The sequence below is a fragment of the Phalaenopsis equestris genome, unplaced genomic scaffold (genome assembly GCF_001263595.1).
Source record: "Phalaenopsis equestris unplaced genomic scaffold, ASM126359v1 Scaffold000909, whole genome shotgun sequence".
Lineage (NCBI taxonomy): Eukaryota > Viridiplantae > Streptophyta > Magnoliopsida > Asparagales > Orchidaceae > Phalaenopsis > Phalaenopsis equestris.
In genome coordinates, this window is record NW_018165348.1 from 93,116 (window position 1) to 99,341 (window position 6,226).

The following is a 6,226-nucleotide window of genomic DNA, read 5'->3' on the forward strand; positions in this document are numbered from 1 at the left end:
TCAATCAAGTGAGGCCGGCCGCCCGGGCGGCGGGCGGAGGACGAGCCTTGGTTGAGCGGGGAAAGGAGCCATCTGGTTGCTTAATGAAGAAGTCAGGTTGGAGTGGCAGCGAAGGGCTGTGAGGGCTGAGGGGTTTTTATAGTTGCAGAGGAAGGTGTGGGGCCCAAAGATAGTGATCACATTTGCATTATTTTCTAATTGCGTGGTGAGATTATTGGAGGAATTGAGTGATTCAGCAATTTTGTTATGTTATTTAAGAATTGAAAATTTTAATCTGAAAAAAATAATTGGATAAATGTTTGGATAAATATTTTGAGCAACAAGTTAAAAGGAAAAATTTTAAAACAAGAAAATTTTAATATTTGAATATTAAAAAATGATAGTTTAGAAAATATTTATAAAATAGATAAAATTGTAGACTTATATGATGGCCACCATACTAAGGGTGTGCTTGAGTCAGCGGTACGGTGGCTATGTGGTGTCGCCCCACAATCTGTTTGACAAAAACGCATTTTGTCTGTGTTCCCAAAAAGTTACAGCTGAAACGTGTGTTTTCCGATCAGACTTGACTACCTATGATGCCTGCTAGAAAATTGCGGTCTGAATTTATGATTTTTTTTAATAGTTACTGTAGTTTTTTGAAAAACAGTTTCTTTTTTAGCAGCTTCACAGTTGCTTCTTCAAATAACTGCAGCTGCCCCAAACTGACCATAACTTCTCATGTCGATTATGATGAGTAACTTTGCTAGGAGTCATCATGTCATGCCATGTAAGTCATATCGGATAATGGGTTTGTCAATTTTATAATTTTTTTTAAAAAAAATTTGTCATCTTTAGTATTAAAGTTATAAAAACTTTATTTTTTGGTTTATTTTTTAATTATATTTCATTAAATATATTATCATTAAAATTAATGTAAAGATCACTATAATTATTTAAATTTGATTTATTGAAATTTTATTTAATAGTTTTTTTATATCCCATAGAGATTGATTAATTTGCTTTATTGAAAGAAAAAGTATGGAATTAAACTTTTAATCATATCGACTTATTGTTAATATTTTTTATTCTTTAAAGAGATAAAAATCATTCTAAGGCAATGCAATGATTTAATTTTTTAGTAATAGAGTAGATATTTTCTTGCAAGAAAGCAACAATATTTTTGTTTTGGCCAAATAATTAGTTATAACATTGCATATTATTAATGAGGAATTTATTGATTATAATTAATAGGCATAGATGATACAAGTGAGGTAGGGCCACTCGTTAGAAAATAACTTTTTCCTAGTTTTTTTAATTAAAATTTAATTATTATAAACAAAAAATTGAATTTAATTTAAAATGAGTTAAATTTATAAAACAATCAACAAAATTATATTATTTTTATCTCAACATAAATTAAATAATATTAAGAGAGCCTGATTCACATATTTAAAAAAAAATTAATATTAGCTAGATTCAACTTAAAAAGAATTAGCAAAAAAGATGAACTTGTGAATCGACATGGCGCCACATGGTGTCTCCTAGTGAAATCACTCATCAATATCGTGATTTAGGGCTTGTTTGGGGTAGCTACAACCTATTTAAAAGGTGTTTGCAGCAGCTGTGACAGAAAGTTGCTGCGGAGAAGCTTCTTTTAAATAAATTCGTTGTTTGTTTGTTTTCTACAGTTTGAAACAGTTATGCTGCAGTTGTTTCTGGTCAGATGATTATTCTGCCCTGGTACTGTAATGTTGTTTACAACAGAACCATTTATAGTAGCACATTTCACTCTTGAAAGTAAATATCAAGTTTGAACATTACAAAATAAAAATAGCACCTCACTAAATAACGAGTAACATGACTATCAAATTTTAAAAAAAAGAGTATTAAAATATCAATTAAAAATATGATCATAGTATTTTTAAAATGTAGCTGGTGTAAGTCATGAGATAAGCTGTCATCTAGGGAAAATCTTCACACTCGATCATTATGCCCATCTGAAGAAGTCACAGTTTTCTATTTTTCTCCTTAGACAACTGTAATATTGTCTTTCATAGTTATGTGGTTGTCACGAAGTAAGCATCACACATTATAGTTCACCGTAGCACTAAAATACTCTGGAGGTACTGGAAATCCTTGAGCTCATCTTTTCTAAAGGCTTAAAATGATAAAACACATACCTATAGATATAACATTAGTAAAAATGAATAATAGAATTTATCAATTAAAGTAAGATGCAACTATGAGAACTCAGAGAACACAACATGTAAGTCAATGAATTAGTCACTACAAGAAGATAACAGACCTTATTAAAAAAGGGTTATTGGTTGTCTTTAACCTACGTAATACCGATCTCATATGTGTCACATATGCATATCACTATAAAAAGCCCATCCAGAAGAACCTCAAAAACTATAACACTGAAAAAGGAGGAACTTGGTTGCCTCATTGGGATTTCAGATGTGACAAGAACCAATAGCGACATATAGGTCATCCATAAGAAGCCTTAAGGTCATATTCCTCATCATAGACCTCTAAAAAAAAAAAAAACTTATGATCAAGGAGAATCAACACGGGTCGCTCAATGAAGTATCTCGAATATGAAGTAATTTAGTATCATGAATACTGTGTAACGAATATGGTGTAAAGTAGTATCCTGAGCATGGTGTATTGAAAATCAGATGATAACTCTCGATAACAACTGCTTATGACAGTCATATTTAGAATACGACGACTTTCTCTTGAGTTCAGAAGTTTTTTATACGTTGTATACTGATATATGTTATCTCTAGCGTAAAATAACAAACCCAAGAGAATGTCAACGAATGCTACTGTAGCTATCAACCACGCCCTATGTGATCAAGTACGACACCAAATACGACCTACCTATAAAACTGTTATTGTAGCCTCCAACTACTACTTATGTGACCGACTGCAACCTATGTGGCTTCTTTCTATTACAACTTCCAACTACGATCTATGTGACCAATTGATGCTCTTGCAACTACAACTTAACCTATGAGGTTAGTTACTTCTGAATTTCCCATTATGGCATCTCAGACCAACTAACACTCTTGCAACCACTAACTATAGCCTATGTGATCAATAAATACTTCAACTTCTCAAAATGACTTCTCTGTCTAGCTGATGGTACTATAGCTACCAACAACGACTATGTTGGCAACGTTGTCAACTAACATTATTGTAGTATCCAATTACGAACTATATGACCAATTGATGTTATTGCAGCCACCGACAACAATTTCTTTTAACAAACTACCATTTGTTGTAGTCCAATTATAGCTATTAAAGCTGGATGACTATTGTAAACCTATAATTATCAGCATTGCAATTCCATATTCTCTAATTCAGTAGAAGTGTTTACCCATGTAATTACAGTCATATAGTGGGTTACTTTGACTAAAGTCCTGTGGTTTTTTCCCTTTCCAAAGTTTTTCCGCCTAAAGAATATTGGTGGCTCCTCCTAACTCTTTTTTATTATCTGTGTGTATTGGATTTTAGTGTAATGCTGAGACGTTAAATTATCTCTCTACTGCCACAAATCTTCTAGCACTCAATACTAAGATAATTTAAAAAAATGTTTTAAGTTTTAAAGAAGTATTAAAATCTAAGTATTTCTAAGAAAATGTTAAATTTATCAAAATTCAAAATATATTCATATGTTTGCAATGACAAGGTAAAAAAAATCATTTAACTTGCTCAGTTAGCTTCTATTAGTGTGAGATTAAATATCACATATAGAAGAATATCTAAAATTTTTTTTAGAAGATAATGCCTTTGTAGTTGCAACTTGCATGATGATGATCATCTTTGCCATTAATAAGGAAAATCTTAACGACCTTTAAACGATTGACACGTGTCCACTCCTAAATAAACTCTTAAAATCGTGAATCCCAATAATGAGGGCCTAAAAAGGATATTGAAAATAGGAGCCAAACTTCAAAGCAAAGAGCTCCAACTATACTTCCATTGAATCAGTACTCTTCTCTAATGAACGTGCTATTCAATTTTTCCATCTTTTTTGTTCTATTTTCATTTGTTTATTTAATAAATATTGAAGATGACTGAGGGTCTGTGTGAGACAGTTGCAGCTTTGGCAATAAATTTTTTTTTTTTTTGAAATAGTCATATCGTAGCTAGAAAGCTGCCACCGCACCTAGTTGGCATTGATGGGAAAACACAGATTTCAGCGACTGTTTTTTGAAAAAGCTACCAAAACTCAGTTTACCCAAACAAAAAAAATCGTTGTACAGTGTCGCGCGGACGCCCCAAATGGACCCTAAGAGTGCATTTGGGAAAATAGTGTGGTTGTGTATCCATGCCACTGTACACTTGTGTTTGACTAAATTATATTTTGTCTGTTTTTTCAAAATGTTGTGTTTTGCAACATGACTTGGCTTGGTATGGTCGATGCTGAAAGAATTTTTGAAAAAAAAAAAATTATAATAGTCATTACAACTTTTTGAACATCAGCTCTTTCTACAACAACTTCTTAGTTATTTATTCAAAAAAATGTAATTGCCCCAAACACACCCTAAGTGCTTGTTTGAGATTTTTTTTCAATTTTATTTATAATATAAATTAAATTATCTTTTAAAAAATTAATAATAAATTTTTATATGATTTTGGCCGCCTCTTGCCCATCAATGCTACCAAATGTCTCTGTTTATTAACCATCCATATAATTACAATCAATCGCTCACATGATAAGATTGACCACCCTAATTAAAATTTAAGTTATGATTGATATTTATGTTCTCATTCTATAATCTTAGTTTTAAATAATAATATAAATATCAACAATTCATATTATGACATCTAACCTTATAAAAAATTTAAAATAAGAAATTGCTATATATATATATAAACGTGAGTCATTTGAAGAGTAAAAGAGAAGGATTTAGGGGAGGTGGAGAGCTGGGGAGACATTTTTGTAGAATGTTTCAAGTGGGTAGCATGAGGACAATCTATGATGATGTATATCACATGTGTGTTGTCCCATCACTATATTATTTGCGTGGCATAATTGTAGCATACGTGACCACAATTATTGGATTATCTTAATGAAAATTGTACATTCATACGCCATATCATTCAATTATTATATATTTACGTATGGGATTTTGTTTGATATTTATAATTATAATAATTCATTCTCATAAATCTATACATTATGCCCCTATAAAAATACTATTTGTACAGATTATTCTGTGAATTATATTTTAACATTAACCTTTACATATATGGTAAAATTATATTTTTATGTGATATAAAAGATTGGGGTGATATTAATGTAAAATATATAATTTAGGTGTTAGATATGTAAATAAATAAGAATTAGGTGGTCTGTATGTAAATAATGCGCACGTATGGCAAAGCCTCCTCTATCTCTGGGAAAAAATTTGCGTGCGATAGACGTACTTAGCGCTGCGTGCGGTATTGGGGTATACCGAGGGTACAAGGGGGTTACATCCACGGTATAAGCCCTTGTAACCTCCATGTAACCTCCCTGTAACTTACGTGTAACCTCTTAATATATGATAACAGAAGCGCGAAATTTATTTTAGGGTACAGATAGGTTACAACAAGTTACAGAGAGGTTACAATGGGTTATACCGTAGATGTAACTCCCCTGTACCCTCGGTATAACCCCAATATCGCACGCAGTGCTGTACGTCTATCGCACGCAAATTTTTTCCCAACCTTTGGCATGGCCAAGTAAGTTAATTATTTGTTGGGCGGAACTATAACTCAATTTATACATGATAAAAAAAAACATTAAATTTTATTATTTTAAAATAGTTTAAATTAAATTGGAGCCGAACACGTGTTTGAAAATCGAGCCGAAGCTTGCTCTGAATCACACTCTTCCACATAAAAATATGGTGCTCTCATAAGTTGACAAGTGGCCTCACTCATTTTCAACTGAAATTACTTTCCTATAAATAAATAAATAATTAATCAATTAATTAATAATTGATTTTTCTTTAATTATTAACACTCTGTTTAATTTGGTGACATAAAGCAAAATAAATAAAAAAAATGATATATTTAGAATATTTCAAAATTATTTGATTTGCCCAAAAATAAATATATGAGGCTACATTTTTTTTGCATTTGATTGAAGTGGATTTAAATATAATGCCCAAATAAGGGAAGTGAAGATGGTTGATTGACAGCGATGTTGTCTGACTGTTGACCGGTGAATATTTGGTAATGTTGT